This window comes from Rhinatrema bivittatum, chromosome 11 (genome assembly GCF_901001135.1).
Source record: "Rhinatrema bivittatum chromosome 11, aRhiBiv1.1, whole genome shotgun sequence".
Classification (NCBI taxonomy): domain Eukaryota; kingdom Metazoa; phylum Chordata; class Amphibia; order Gymnophiona; family Rhinatrematidae; genus Rhinatrema; species Rhinatrema bivittatum.
The window spans coordinates 73,065,999-73,082,271 of NC_042625.1; the positions used below are offsets into that span (position 1 = coordinate 73,065,999).

The 16,273-nt window shown below is 43.5% G+C and overlaps 1 protein-coding gene and 1 long non-coding RNA gene across 6 annotated transcripts in view; one reads left to right on the top strand and one right to left on the bottom strand.

Annotated features, from left to right (window-relative positions):
• The window catches only part of PLD3 (phospholipase D family member 3), a 62,178-nt gene that overhangs the window by 38,054 nt on the left and 7,851 nt on the right, over positions 1 to 16,273 (bottom strand). The window contains exon 1 of one of the 5 annotated variants that reach the window (XM_029571523.1): positions 8,818 to 8,880. The exons of 1 other annotated variant lie outside the window; for it this stretch is intronic. The gene's annotated coding sequence lies outside the window, so the exon portion shown is untranslated. Of the gene's footprint in view, positions 1 to 8,089; positions 8,235 to 8,298; positions 8,453 to 8,817; positions 8,881 to 16,273 lie in introns of those variants that run through there. 3 more of the 5 variants (XM_029571521.1, XM_029571520.1, XM_029571524.1) reach the window with 3 other exon arrangements.
• Positions 11,346 to 14,596, top strand: LOC115073245. The gene is made up of 2 exons (XR_003851955.1): positions 11,346 to 11,404; positions 13,396 to 14,596. It is a non-coding gene; the product is annotated as an uncharacterized LOC115073245 (long non-coding RNA).

A 16,273-nucleotide genomic window follows, 5' to 3' on the forward strand; every position in this document is an offset into this window, starting at 1 on the left:
AGAGAGGCTATGGAAAAACCCCATTGCTGAGCTCCCCAAGCTGTTATGGTAGCTCCCCCCAGGAACCCTTTGCTGCATAGATTCCTCTAATTCGTTCCCTGTTTTCTCTCTCTCTCTCTCTCTTTTTTTTTTTTAAACTCTCTGAGAACAAATAAAGATGCATAGAAACCGATACTTTCCTTTAGTGCAGAGGTTCTGGTTCCAGGAGTGCAGGCCTCATAGCAGATCAGAAAAGATCCAGACCACTGGCCAAAGCTGTCTCCGTTCGCCAAACTTTAGTGACTCAGAGATCATCTTCGGCGAAAGAGACTGAAGAGTTCGCAGCTGAACCACCCCCGGAGTCACTCGCAGGAACGGTTCCCGGCAAGACAGAGCCCGCAGTTCGTAACTCTACGCACAGAACACAGTCCTCTAATAAGAAACCTTGAGGAGAGGCTACACAGTGGTCGAAAGGTGGAACCCGCCAGAAAATCCAGAACTAGATTAAGACTCCACAAGGGCACCAGCAACCACAAGGAGGGACAAAGATGCTTCACCCCTTTCAAGAACCGAGCCACATCTGGATGGGCCAATAAGGGTTCACCAATTTCCCATGACACTTGCTGCCTCTTGGTTCCTCCCTGGAAATTGATGTAAGCCACTGTTGTCGCATTATCTGACATTATTCAGATAATGTGGTTGATGAATCACAAGCATGCCAACAGAATGGCACAGGCTTCCAGCCAATTGATGCTCCAGAGACACTCTTCTGTGTTCCAGCACCCCTGTGCTGTCAACTCCTGACAGTGAGCCCCCATCCCTGGAGGCGCGCAACTGTCATGAGTACTAGCCAGTCACGTGTTCGAAGGGGATCCGCTTGCAACCCCCAATGCAGTTGGATACTGATCTCCACTGGTTAAATAAAGTCACATTGAGTAGTCCTGACACTGTGGACTCCAATGTGCAAGCAACGTGAGCTGAAGAGGATGCATTTGCACCCTTGCCCACGGAATACCTCTTAGGTGGCTGCCATCAACCTGAGCACCTATAGGTAAGACCATACTACCGAGCGTATTGATTCAGTCAACAGCCGCACCTGCATCATCAGTTTCTGAAAGCAGCTCTCCGGTAGGAACACCCTGTCTTGCTTTGTGTTGAAACAAACACAGAGATACTCCAGTGTCTGGGATGGCTGTAGATTGCTCTTGGCCAAGTTCATTTTCCTGTAGCAAAGAGATTACCTTGCGCGAGATCTGAAGGCTCTCTTTCATATTCTTGGCCCGACTTAGCCAATCGTCTAAGTACGGGTGGACCAGAATACCATCCTTTCTCAACACTGCCGGTGGCCAAACCGAAGGGTAGTGCTCGAAACTGATAATGTTGCCCCAAAACAGTGAAACACAAACTGATGTTTCAGTTGGATGGGAATATGCAGGGATGCTTTGTCAAATTCAGAGATGTAAGAAACTCCCCCAACTATACTGCTATTATCACAGAGAGTAAGGTTTCCATGCGGGACCGAGTCACTCACAAATAACAGTTGCCTCCCTTGAGATCCAGGATGGGTACAACGAAATAAACGGAATATCGGCCCGGATTTACTTGTGACATGGACACTGAGATTATGGCCCGCAGGCAGAGAAGCCTTGACAAAGTATACTCTGCTGCCTGTCTCTTCTGCAGAGAGCTGCAGGGAGACAACATAAAAATGTCCCGAGGAACGCTAGGAAAACTCCAGAGCATGGCCATCTCTTATCACCTCCAGAACCCACTGGTTTGACATGATCTCAACCCACCTCTGATAAAAAAAAAAAAAAAAGGAGGCAACCCTCTATCATCTGTTTCCATGGGTGGGTCGGCACCCCTTCTGGGCTGCCTGAGACAAAAGGACCGAGACCTACCCAAAGGTCGAGCCCTCTGAGAAGCTGCTCCTTTGTAGAGTCGAAAGTGTTTGAAACCTCTAACACGACCTCCCACACCGAGCGAGCACAGCACCTGCTTTTTATCCTCTGGTAACTGAGAAACCTGGGACTCAACCCACTTATTGGCCATTTTTTCGAACTCACTCCCAAACAAGAGTAATCCTTTAAAGGGCAATTTCATAAGATTAGACTTTGAAACTGTATTGACCGATTAATTCCTCAGCCCACCTGAGTGCCCACCTGAGTGTACAAATGGGAACCAATGTCAGACACTGTTTTGTGGCAAACTTGCTCATAGAAAAGCGTGCGAATGCTGCCATGGCCTACCACACGGCATCTGAGCAAAGCCTGAGAGCGGGGCCTAGCCAAAAGGCTACTCAATCCCCCAAGCTGCCATGATGCCCCAAGCTCTTGCAGAGGCAGGAACAGACGTTGGATCGGCATACTGAGACTCAGAGACCAGAAGAGGAATGGAATCCCTCGCTCCTCTTTTTTTTTTATATTTACTCTTTACCTGAGCTCAACCCATCCTGGCCGATGGTCGATCTCCAGCTGTGGGGAGAGGGCAAAGGCCTTCACCACCGCGCTCGGTTTCCTGCACCTGCTAGCCTCTCAGCTGTTTCTCTCTCTACAGTTAACTCCATAACAGAAACCAGCTACCAGACCAAGGTACTCTACTGAGGAAGGGATCTGCAGACACCACCTCAGGAAAACTCGACTGAGGGAGGGACCATAAAAGGTATCACCACAGGAGAGTGGGGTGAATTAATTTCCTTCTTCTTTTTCCTAAAATTTTTTTTAAGCAATCCCCAGTAGGGAGATGCATGTCCACCATCTGCTTGAGATGGAGAATACTGGTGGGCTGATGTCAGTGCAGGGGCATATATATACCATGACATCAACTTTGCTCCGTCTCCATCTGCTGGTAGAGCTGCATAACCCACTGGTGTGGATTAACCTGTCTGAATGCTAAGAAAACATCAATTACTTGATCTCAATATAAAGGAAGTCCAAGAAGTCCACCCACATTTAATTTAAACAAGGTATTAGGCAGGTTAGATCATGTGCGGAAAAGCGGTCCATTAACACCAGAGGATTATGTATAAACACTGTTAATACTCATGGCAGAGAAGACTCTAGAAGGCACCCAGGCACTCCCAGTTGCCAGGCTGTAGCCTCCAGATTCTCCCGACATGGTTAAGCAGCTTGAAATTATAAATCCAGAAATTCTGTACAGGACAGCAGGAAGGCACGTCCGGGTTCCAGATTCTTATAGTAGCTTATGCTACCCTTTTTTTGCCTTGATTTTTCCCTCTTTCACTCCAATAGCTTTCATTTATTTATTGTACACTTGTTGTTATAAATCTAGCAATCCAACTTTTCCCCATTATTAAATAAATAAAACATATATATCTGAATTTTTAGCCCATCTTTCCAAGTGGCTTTCAACATTTTTTGTAATTCAGATACACTAATTCCCTGACCCAAAGAGCTTACAACCTAAGTGGATACACAGAGTTAGACAAAAAAATATTGCTCAGCCTATCTTGGCTAGATTATAAATAAAATTGTGTAATAGGATATTCTTTTGAAACGTGCTTTTTATTAAGTACATACAAAAATCAGAACATAGACTGCAACCAGATATTTTTAAAGACCTGAACTTTTGTTTGCTGGGGGATTGCATTGTTTTGACACTGTTGTTCCCAGTTCACAACATGAGCATCTATGCAGGTCTCCTTTAGTCCACTCAGTTCTGCTAAAACCTTCTGGGGAATAGAAACCAATACATCAGATTCCAAGGTGGCCAGATGATGTCCGTTTTATGAAAAAAGAAAATGAAAGGTAGGGATGTCTGTAATACTGTCTACTCTAAACTTACCAACATTGCTGAATGTCACCCAAAGAATGTGCCAGGTGAATCTTTTATTTGATCTTTCTTGGTGCTTTTATTAACTGGGACTTCTTTGTTTGTCAGAGAACAAACTGGTACTATTAAGTTATCAGAAAATAAACAAACACTGCAATCACAAAAATAACAACCCTGCCAAAAAACGGGTATGTCACTATACATATAGATATATATATAGAGAGAGAGAGGACCAAACCTGTGTACGGTACATGTTAAGAGCATGCACAGAGGGGCGGATTTTAAGAGCCCTGCTCGCGTAAATCCGCCCGGATTTACGCGAGCAGGGTCTTGTGCGCCTATTTTACATAGGCCTGCCGGCGCGCGCAGAGCCCTGGGACTCGCGTAAGTCCTGGGGTTTTTCAAGGGGGGCGGGGCCGATCGGCGCGGCGTTTTCGGGGCGGGATGCGGTGTTTTGGGGGCGGGCCCGGGGGCGTGGTTTCGGCCTGGGGCGGTCCGGGGGCGTGGCCGCGCCCTCCGGAACCGCCCCCGGGTCGCGTCTAGGCGCGCCAGTGGCCCGCTGGCGCGCAGGGATTTACTTCTCCCTCTGGGAGGCGTAAATCCCCCGACAAAGGTGGGGGGGGGGTGGGTTAGGTAGAGGAAGGGAGGGGAAGGTGAGGGGAGGACGAAAGCGAATTCCCTCCGAGGCCGCTCCGATTTCGGAGCGGCCTCAGAGGGAACGGAGGTAGGCTGCGCGACTCGGCGCGCGCCGGCTACACGAAATCGGCAGCCTTGCGCGCGCCGATCCGGGATTTTAGCGGCTACGCGCGTATCTACTAAAATCCAGCGTACTTTTGTTTGCGCCTACAAAAGTACGCGAGGGCGCCCTTTTTTAAAATCTACCCCAGAGTTTATAACTATGCAAGTACTTGAAAACTGACCCGTCTCTATACCAAGACAATCAGCTCAGTAAAAAAAAAAAAAGCTATGTTTTTGTATATAATGAACAGGTATATGAAGCTCACTGTAAGTATCACTACTTAAGAACATAGAAATTGCCATACTGGGTCAGAGCAAGGGTCCATCGAGCCCAGCATCTCGTTTCCAACAGTGGCCAATCCAGGCAACAATTACCTGGCAAGTACTTGTACCAATATTTAAAAAGGGATCCAGGGGTGATCCAGGAAACTACAGACTGGTAAGCCTGACTTCAGTGCCCAGGAAAAATCGTGGAAACTGCTATAAAGAATAAAATCACAAAACATTTAGATAGACATGGTTTGATGGGACACAGCCAGCATGGATTTACCCAAAGGATGTCTTGCCTCACAAATCTCCTACATTTTTTTGAAGGAGTGAACACGTGGACAAAGGTGAACCGATAGATGTGGTGTATTTGGATTTTTAGAAGGCATTCGACAAAGTCCCACATGAGAAGCTTCTAAGAAAACTAAAAAGTCATGGGATAGGAGGTGATGCCCTTTTGTGGACTGCAAATTAGTTAAAAGACAGGAAACAGAGAGTAGGATTAAATGGTCTGTTTTCTCAGTGGAAAAAAGTAAACGGTGGAGTGCTCCAGGGATCTGTACTTGGAATGGTGCTTTTTAATATATTTATAAATGATCTGGAAAAGGGTGATCAAATTTGCAGATGACAGAAAATTATGCAGAATAGTTAAATCTCAAGTGGTTGTTATGAATTGCAGGAAGATCGGACTTCCAAATGGCAGATGGAATTTAACGTGGACAAGTGCAAAGTGATGCATATAGGGAAAAATAACCCTTGTTGTAGTCACGCAATGTTAAGTTCATATCTAAGGAGTTACCACCCAGGAAAGAGATCTAGGCATTATAGTGAATAATACATTGAAATTGTCAGCTCAGTGTGCGGTGGCAATCAAAAAAGCAAACAGAATATTAGGAATTATTAGGAAGGGAATAGCAAATAAAACAGAGGATGTCATGATGCCTCTGTATCGCTCCATAGTGAGACCGCACCTTGAATACTATGTTCTGTTCTGGTCACCGCATCTCAAAAAGGATATAGCTGCGCTGGAAAAAATGTAGAGAAGGGTGACCAAAATGATAAGGGGCATGGAATGGCTGCCCTGTGAGGAAAGGCTAATCAAGTTAGGGTTGTTCAGTTTGGAGAAGAGACTACTGAGGGGGGATATGACAGAAATCTACAAAGTCATGAAAGGACTTGATGAACAGGATCATGTAAATCGGTTATTTCCTCTCTCAGATAATAAAAGGACCAGGGGACACTCCATGAAGTTAACAAGTAGCTCATTTAAAACAAATTGAAGAAAATTCTTTTTCACTCAGCACATAGTTAAGCTCTAGAATTCAGTGCCAGAGGATGTGGTTACAGCAGTTAGTGTAACTGGGTTTAAAAAAGGTTAGGATAAGTTCCTAGAGGATACATCCATAAACTGCTTTGACAGTAATTAATAAGCAATAGTAGCTTGTGATCTATCTAATGTTTGGGTACTTGCCAGGTACTTGTAACTTGGATTGCCACTGTTGGAAACAGGATACTGGGCTTGATGGACCCTTAGAGTCTGACCCAGTATGGCCTATCTTATGTTCTTATGTACCCAAACACTAAGTAGATCCCATGCTACTGATGCCAGTAATAGCAATGGCTATTCTCTAAGACAACTTGATTAATTAATCCTCTGGCAACAAATCCTAGAGCTCAATTGTGTGTTGAGTGAAAAAGAATTTTCTCCTATTAGTTTTAAATGTGCTACTTGCTCACATTAGATATACAAAGAACTAATGCATATATATTAGCTGTAAAGGCGCATCAAAAATGACAGACGGGTAGAGAGAGAAGGCTCTTTCTGCCATGCATTCCGTGTCTAACTGTGGTCACACTCTTGCTCATAGAAAGTCACTCTCCCACAGATATGCATTTAGGGCCCGATTCTCAAAAGCATTTACAGTCTTATAACTGGGTTTCACATTTGTAAATGCACTTTACCTATGCAAATTGGCATTTGAAAATTGCTACTATATATGCCATTGAATTGTAAAAAGGTTTTACTTTTTTACAATTCAATTTTTGTTGCCAGAGGATGTGGTTAGTGCAGTTAGTGTAGCTGGGTTTAAAAAAGGTTTGGATAAGTTCATGCAGAAGAAGTCCATTAACTGCTATTAATCAATGGCTTTTGAAAATTGCTACAATAGTATGTTGCATTCACATGAGTAATTCCTTTGAAAATTCACCTGTTATTGTTTGTCACACAAACTCTCCATTTCTCCCACATATACCTACTCCATCACACAGTCAGTTTTCTATGCCCACAGTCTCTCTGTCCCATGCTGCTATATTATGTGTGTGTAGCAAGAGATGGGTCTGCACTGCATGCTACTTGAGTTGTCTGGGCCTACTATGCACATTACTGGTCAGTAGCTTGTTTGTGCTCCTAGCCAGTTACATGCGCTTGAACCCAGGGGAAATGCGTTAACTCTGAGAATTCTTCAAACATCATCTTCAAGCTCCATATCAATTCCCACAGATCCAATTTGGCTGTAAAATGGTAATGTCATCCGAAGGATGCCAAAGTCATCAACTTCTGCTTATTATCAGCATAACTAACAAGAGTGACAAACACCCACATGCTAAATAATTATATATTGAATATACATGAAGAGGTCAATATTTGAAAGTGATTTAGATGGATAACTTTGGACCTGCTTCAAAGCAGGTCTAAATTTATTTGGCTTTGTGTGGCCGGATGACTAATTACTGTACTTAAAGGGATATCTTCAGAAGATGTCCAGCTAAGTAGCACTCTGCGCCCTGAAAGATAAGTCTTTTCCCCCCACCAAAAAAGAATCCTGACCCTGAGGGAAAGAGAAAATGGGAAAGAGCTAGCCAGAGCAGTTTCAGCCCTGAAGAGACAAAATCTTTTATGGCTCCATCGGAGTGCAATCATCTCCCCGGGAAGGGATTACATAAGAAAAGCAGAAGAAAAATGTCTTCCTTCTTTGTTCATTAAACGCTGATAAATTCCTCAGAAAAATAAAAACTGAAAATATAGGTCCTCACTTATGATACTAGACAGAAAAACTTGAGAAATCAGGACGTATTTATTAAGAAGCTTGAAGGACAAAGTGCAAAGTTAACTATTACTTCCTCACTGTTGCAAGGAACTTCTGATCCCACCCATGGCCTCGCTGTTTTAACTCGGTCGCTTTTTTTATTTTCTGTCCGGACCCAAATTGCGTTGATTATATTGAACGGTCCAACGAGCAGAATTGTTTCTTATGTGTCAGTACAGCGAGTAGCACTATACAGATTCCCTCATCCCTCACTCAACAACCTTCTTACCTGGATACTATCCTTGCTCCATATCTTTTGCACTCCCAATAAAGTTACGCGATACAAAATAAAACCCCGGCATCTTCCTGAGGCGCATGCGCTTTCGTGATTGTTGGGTTTCAAGCCTCTTTCTAATCTACCAGATGCTGAGACTGGATAAACAAAGGCGATAAAGGGGGCAGGACTTCTGCCGAGCAAGAGTCTGCTAGTACCCACCTATCTTGTTTTTCAAGTTTGCTAGACGTACACTCATAATAGTGTTTGTACGACAGTCGAACCCATCGTACAATAAACTATCAATAAAGCCTAAACGACAAAATTGTGCGCTATGTTTTCCTCACTGATGATTCATTCTTGCATTTTGCGGCAATGGTCTACAGTTGGTGGGGGGACCTATTTTTCAAGGGGAGGTCGGGGGCGGGGCGGCCGGCCGCCCCTTAAAGGGGAAAGAGTTGTTATCTTCTGTAATAGGGTTGGGAAGAAGGGGAAGAGCCTTGAAAACTAAAAGACCGCAGGTTGCCCCGCGGCCCAGCCTTCCTCCCAATTTCCCCAGTTTGCTGCCTTCAACAATGGGGGGAGGGTGGCTATAATCCGCCATTAAAAAAAAAGGGGCGGGGGTCGCTGACTATTTTTAAAGGGGGAGAATAGGTAAACTAGGGCGAAGCCGGAAGAGCTTATTTTTGAACTTAAATCGAGCTTGCAGCCTGAGGCTAATCAGCTGAGCCAGAGTGATACCTTTTTGCCTCTTCCTGCTAGTAGTAGAGTTCTTTTCGGGGCCGTCCCTCCAGGAGAGGAGGAGCCGGAGCAGCCGCAGACTGTCTTCTATTTCCTTCCTGCCCCGGCCCGTGCTGTTTTCACTCACCTCTCTTGCGGCTGCCTGTCTGCCGTGATTAGGCGGAGGGGAGCAGGAATTGTTTGAATACGGTTTCATTGGCACTCAGTTTCCAGTGCTTCTTTTTGGAAGTCTGCTAGTCTTTCACGCGGCTGCCCCAGTGATCAAACCCAGTTTCCGATCTGTTCTTTTACAGGGCATTGGATTTTTTTTTTTTTTTAAATGTAATTGCTTTGTCCGCCTGGAGCAGGGCAGTGGGATCCTGGGCCAAAGGGAGAGAAGTTGGCGGTTTGCGCAGTACCTACAGCCGCAGCTGTGTGTTGGGGAGCGAGCAGCCACCGTGTTTCACGGCTAGAGTGGAAAGCGGAAGAGCCTTCGCTGTAGTAGCCGACCGGAGCTATAATGCTGTGGGTAGAGGCTAGAGCAGGGGCTGCAATCTTTCAAAAGATTCATTTCATGTTTTTTTTTTCTACAAAAAAAGCCGTAAACGTCATAAATCGGGACACTCATGTAAATTACCTCCTCCATCTCTCTGACATTCTCATTTCCCCGGTCTCTACCAGCTATTCTCTCAATCTCCTCATACCCAACATGTCTCTACCCGCCGCCTCTAAGACTCAGCAGTAACTCTCAATCCTCCCCAGTCTCAGTAGTCACACTACCTTTTTCAATACTTTTTCGTCCCCAGCAGTCCCCCCATATCCAGCAGTAGCTCTCTCTCTCAATCCTCATCAGCCAGCAGTTGCTCTTTCTGTTCTCTCTATCCTATAGTTTCACTTTTCAATCCTCCCCATCCTCAGTCTCCCCTTCATACCCAACAGTCTCTGTCCTCGGTAGCCCACAGTAACTCTCTCATCACCCACCCCTTCAATCCTTCCTCATTCCTAAGAAGTCTCTTAATCCCCCTCATCCCCAGCACTCTCTCAGTCCTGTGCCTGCTCCCTTTCTTCTCCCCCCCCCATCATCCTCAACTGTGAATTTCACAATCAAGCACCATCCTTTTTTTTTCTTTGGCTTATGCCATTGTGCCCATTCCAGAGCCACATTCAGGTCTTCAAAGAGCTGCATGTGGCTCAGAAGCCATATTTTGAAGACCCCTGGGCTACTGGAAGGGAAGTTGCTTGAGAAGAGAGAGGAGAAGCTGGAGGTATGAAAGAAGAGGTAAAAGCTGAAGGAATTGGAGGAATGAAGAATAAAAAGGAAAATAAGGAACACAAGTCTAGAACTGAGTGACATCTTAAAGCATGTTTTATGGAAAATATTTTTTAGAACTGCAGTAGGAGTGGGGCTGGCTCGCATGCAACTTCTTCACCTTGGCCCAGGACTCTGTCCATCAAGGAATAGTATCAATCAGAATAACTTTTCTCTTTATAAAGCATGCTGTAAGTACCATGAAGTTACTGTCTGTAATGCAGATTTGCCATTTTTGCAACACAGGAAAATTTAAAATATATATATAATTGAGGTTCCCATATGATTTTGTATTTCAGATCTGGCAGCACTGCTTTTACTTTCTACAGCTTTCTCACAGTGACCTAAGGAAGCAGCAGTGACCAAGGAATTATTTTTTTTATATTCTTTAAAACTTTACTGGCATGGTTAAAAGGTGAGGCTATTTTAGCCAAAAGACCTTCATTCAAAAGTTGGAAGAAACATAGGAATGACGGCAGAAGAAGACCAAACGGCCCATCCAGTCTGCCCAGCAAGCTTTCGCACTTTTTTTTTCTCATACTTATGTTACTCTTGGCCCTTAGTAACCTTTTGGTTCTATTTCCCTTCCACCCCTGCCATTAATGTAGAGAGCAGTGTTGAAACGGCATCTGTGAAATATGTAGCTTAATTAGTCAGGGGTAGTAACTGCTGCAATAAGCAAGCTACACCCATGCTTATTTGTTTACCCAGACTATGTAATTAGTCCTTTTTGGCTGTTTGTGTATAGATCCACTTTTCTTCATTCCCCCCTGCCTTTGAAGCAGAGAGCTATGCTGGATATGCGTAAAGTATCAGACTTTCTCCCCTGCCGTTGAAGCAGAGAGCTATGCTGGATATGCATTGAAAGTGAAATATCAGGCTTATTTGGTTTGGGGTAGTAACCGCTGTAACAAGCAAGCTACTCCCCGCTTTTTTTGTGAATGCAAATCCTTTTTTCCACATTTCCTCTTGCCGTTGAAGCTTAGAGCAATGTTGGAGTCGCATTAACTGTGTGTATGTTTATTGAATAAGGGTATTATCTCCAGGTAGTAGCCTTCATTCCCGCGAGCCACCCACTCTTCATTCACATCCTCTAGACTTTATGGATCCACAGTATTTATCACATGCCCCTTTGAAGTCCTTCACAGTTCTGATCTTCACCACTTCGTCCGGAAGGGCATTCCAGGCATCCACCACCCTCTCCGTGAAGAAATACTTCCTGACATTGGTTCTGAGTCTTCCTCCCTGGAGTTTTAAATCGTGACCCCTGGTTCTGCTGATTTTTTTCCAACGGAAAAGGTTTGTCGTTATCTTTGGATCACTAAAACCTTTCAAGTATCTGAAAGTCTGTATCAATCACCTCTGCTCCTCCTTTCCTCCAGGGTGTACATATTTAGGATCCATCAGAAGAAAATAGGATAAAGCATAAGCATTGGCAAGTTAAATGTAAGACATTGATAAGACAGGCTAAGAGAAAATTTGGCCATAGAGGCAAAAACTCACAATTAAAAACTTTTTAAAATGTATCCATAGCAGAAAGCCTGCTAGGGAGTCGGTTGGACCGTTGGATGGGGCACTAAGAGAAGATAAGGCCATCGCGGAAAGATTAAACAATTTCTTTGCTTTGGTGTTTACTGAAGAGGATGTGGGAGAGATACTCGTTCTAGAGAAGGTTTTCATGGGTGATGATTATGATCAACTAAACCAAATCACTGTGAACCTGGAAAATGTGGTAGACCTGAATGACAAACTGAAGAGTAGTAAATCACCTGGACTGGATGGTATATACCCCAGGGTTTTGAAAGAACTAAAAAAATGAAATTTCAGATGTACTTCCATTTGTAGCTTATTAAAATCATCCATTGCATCTGAAGACTGGAGGGTGACCAATGTAACCCCAATATTTAAAAAGGGATCCAGGGGTGATCTAGGAAACTATAGACTGATGAGCTTGACTTCAGTGCTGGGAAAAATCATGGAAACTGTTATAAAGAATAAAATCACAAAACATTTAGATAGTCATGGTTTGATGGGACACAACCAACATGGATTTACCCGAGGGAAATCTTGCCTCACAAATTTACATTTTTTTTGAAGGGGTGAATAAACATGTGGACAAAGGTGAACCGGTAGATGTGGTGTATTTGGATTTTCAGAAGGCATTTGACAAAGTCCTGCATGAGAGGCATCTAAAAACTAAAAAGTAATGGGATAGGAGGCAATATCCTTTTATGGATTGCAAACTGGTTAAAAGACAGGAAACAGAGTAGGAATAAATGGTCAATTTTCACAGTGGAAAAAGGTATTCCATGGAGTACCACAGGGATCTGTACTTGGACCAGTGCTTTTTAATATATTTATAAATGATCTGGAAAGGGGTAAGACAAGTGAGGTGATCAAATTTGCAGATGACACACATATTATGCAGAACAGTTAAATCTCAAGAGGAATGTGATGAATTGCATGAGGACCTTGCAAGACTGGAAGATTGGTCTTCCAAATGGCAGATGAAATTTAATGTGGACAAGTGCAAAGTGATGCATGTAGTTACACTATGTTAGGTTCTTAGGAGTTTCCACCCAGTATAGAGATCTAGGCATCATAGTGGCTAATACACTGAAATCGTTGGCTCAGCGTTCTGTGGCAATCAAAAAAGCGAACAAAATGTTAGGAATAATTAGGAAGGGAATGGCAAATAAAATGCCTCTGTATCGCTCCATGGTGAGACTGCACCTTGTATACTGTGTACTGTTCTGGTCAAAGCATCTCAAAAAGGATATAGATGCACTGGAGAAAGTGCAGAGAAGGGTGACCAAAATGATAGGGCAGCTGGTCCATACCCCTTATGAGGAAAGGCTAAAGAGGTTAGGTCTGTTCAGTTTGGAGAAGAGACGACTGAGGGCAGATATGAGAGTAGATTGTGATTTATGTAATGTTTGGGTATTTGACTAGAATTTGCCACTGTTGGAAACTGAATACTGGGCTTGATGGACCCTTGGTCTGACCCAGTATGGCATATCTTATGTTCTTTATGTTCTTATTTACAAAAACAGAAAATTGCATCAAGTAATATGGACAAACAGCTGGCACCTACATACTTGACATACACTATAGTGTATGATATATATATTAACTTATTTATGGATATGACATAAAATTAATTATTCTTACTGTTACAAAGGTTTTAAGCTCTGGAATGTGAAAAATGAAATCTCTTCCTAATGTTAAAGTAGTCTGGATATTTCTGGAGGCCAAAATAATAATGAAAACATTTTTTTTTGGCCTGGCAGGTCCCACTGTTTCCTCCTGCATGGTTGTGCTTCCAGCTCAATTGGAGTCATTCTCTATTGGGCAATTACACCGGAGTGACCTACTGACCTCCAACATAGATGGAAGAATCTGGTTGATATCCAAAAGATGGAAATGAAGGGCAAGGTGGTGTTTGTGGTAGTTTTTAACCTGCAGATGTGGATTGGAGTATCCCATCTTCAGAATCATTCAGAAGTAGAGAGGTCCCGGACTCCCTTCAAGCGGCAATCCTCAGACAAATGGTAATGGAACCCATAAGGGAAGCAGAAATACCAGATTTAATTCTTATGAATGGATGTTGGGGTAGGTGCCAATGATAAATATATGGTTTGATATAGCAGCCAAGGTGATACAAAATCATTCATAAAAGTCCCTTAAGAATGTGGTGGGAGGATGTAAGTGAAGTGGAGGAACAGTGGGCTAAACTAAAAGAAGCTATGGAAAAGTAACCCTAAATAAAAAGATGATGATAAAGGGATCAATTTGGTTTTCGAAAAAGGTGGCAAAAGATTAGCCTTCAAACATACAAGGGATCTTGGAAAGAGGAGAATATAAAGTCACTGTTTACACGTATCACTTCTTGTGAAAGAGAGAAATACACTGTGGAATCCTTACAGATAGAAATTCCATGTACAAGGTAAGAGTATAGCAGTGGGTGTATACTACTGGCCAGCTGGTCAAAATGAAGAAACAGATTTTGAAATGCTAGCTTAAGACAAAGCTGGGCTATACATGTCTGCAGCTTAGGATTGCTTGAGACAAATCTAAAATGAGCATGTCTGTGTACTGCATACTATAAATTCTAGCTCCCAGCCTCAAATTCCTCAGAACAGATGGAAGACAGCTAGATGCAGATTTGTTCTCCTGCACAGTATCACTCTCACACTTCTGTTGGAGAATTTCTATCTCCTTGCTGGGATAACACCAGGTTTTACTGCTTATCTCTCAGAAGTGAGATAAGGAATAGAGAGACCTATGGTTTAGTATGTTGTATTATAGTATCTTATCTCTCTCTCTCTCTGCTGCTCTGTACATGAGTGTTGCTAGCAATAGTTTTGTTTTACTCTTATTTTCTTATTGCACATATACTATAGTCTCTGATGTGTTGCCTATGTCACATATATTTTTGCCAGACTACTTTTGTACTACAATACTGTTTTATAAAGTAAACTTTTCTACTGATCTCCAGTGTCAGTGTTATCTCCTTCCCCACACAATTTATGATCAGTCACATGCCCATTACACAGAGGAACATCTTCTGAAACTAGAACTGGTTCCTGCAGTGTAATAGGTGGTGGATTTGAGGACAGCAACACTACTGAAAAGATAGGGTCTAGTGTTTGTAATGGAAGACTTTCCGTTACCAATCTTTAAGGTGTTAGTGGTCTCACCAGTGGAGGAGGTAAGAGTGCACTTTCTTCTTCTCTTGCAGATCTTGGATGGCTAGTATGTTTTTGAGTAGGTAATCCTCTTGGGTCCCAGAATCTCTGGATGATGTTGAGAATGGTGAATTTCTTTTAGAATGTATGCTCAAGGAAGGTCCAGGGACTTCATGGAGCAAAATATGAGTTAAATGCATCGGGTATACCGGAACATGATGTGGAGAAGATATTGCTGCATCAGAAGAGTTCAGATGCATTGGGTGCATCAGCACAACTTGCATTGGTGCATTGTGTGCCGTAGGGTATGTTGATGTACCTTGTGTTGGGTGTGTCAATGTATCACGCTTTGCAGCATAGATGCGCATGGATGCATCGATCTTTTGGTGCTTTGCTGCACCATTTTAGGATGAGGCCTGCACCGGTGGCATGAAAGACAGATGGCCTGATGATTCCGGCACCAATATGCCTCATGAGGATTGTTTTTATGCTGCTTTGTAAACAGGGCTGGCTCAAGGGAGTGATGCCTCTTATGCGTCAATGGTGTATGGGCAGCTGAACTCAACCCCTTAGCCAGAGACCTCATGGATTGGAGGGGGGGGGTTGGAAAGATTGACTTAAAAGGCTTTCCCAAGGAGGCACAGGGTGCTGCACTGCGGGAGGAAGATCTGCTGCCACTCCTGAGATATTCAGGGCCTTCCTTGTGGAAGGCCCTGAAGTGCTGTGAGCAAGAGGACATCACATGGCTTCACATGTCTTTTGGTCATGGTCTGGTCCCAGGCAGCGGTAGCATAACTCATGGCTGTCAGTGAAGGTCATGACTTTTCTGCACTGGCAATTTTTGAGTCCACTCACTGTTGTAGATATTTTCTTGTAGCTCGACATTCTGCGAGAGAAAACAGTTTCTGATTTTGTTTGTAGCACTTAAAAGTGCTGTTTGTGTGGCTGCAGAAGCAGCAAGGCAAACCAGAATAAGAATTTTGAAGGAAAGTTGCAATTTTTATGTAAAAAAAAATAGAGAGACAAAGTACATGTCCTTCAGCTCGGACAAAAAAAATGACGGACTGAGAAGGCTCACGAGGTAACACCCACATGTGCTCAGTAGAACTAAAAGCCCTACAGCTTGGAGGGACAAGTCTGTTCAGTGATGCCAGATAATGTCACCCATATGTAATGACTTTTATCCTTCTCATCAAAGGAAAAAGTGGAGGAACTGGAGGAAGAGAGTTTTGGTCCTGGAAGATGTGGACACAAGCAGGGCCTGTGTCAACGCCTCGATCAAATGTTCAATCGGATGCTAGACTTGGAGTGCAGATTCAGAAGAAACGATATTTGGATTGCTGGAGTCACAGAAGATCTTGGTAATTGGGATATCAAAACCCCTTAAACAATTTTGAGTGATGTACTTGATAAAACTGATCCTGTAATAGCATTTAAGCTGGAGAAGTCTCTATAAACATTGAGCCTCCTCCACCGGCCG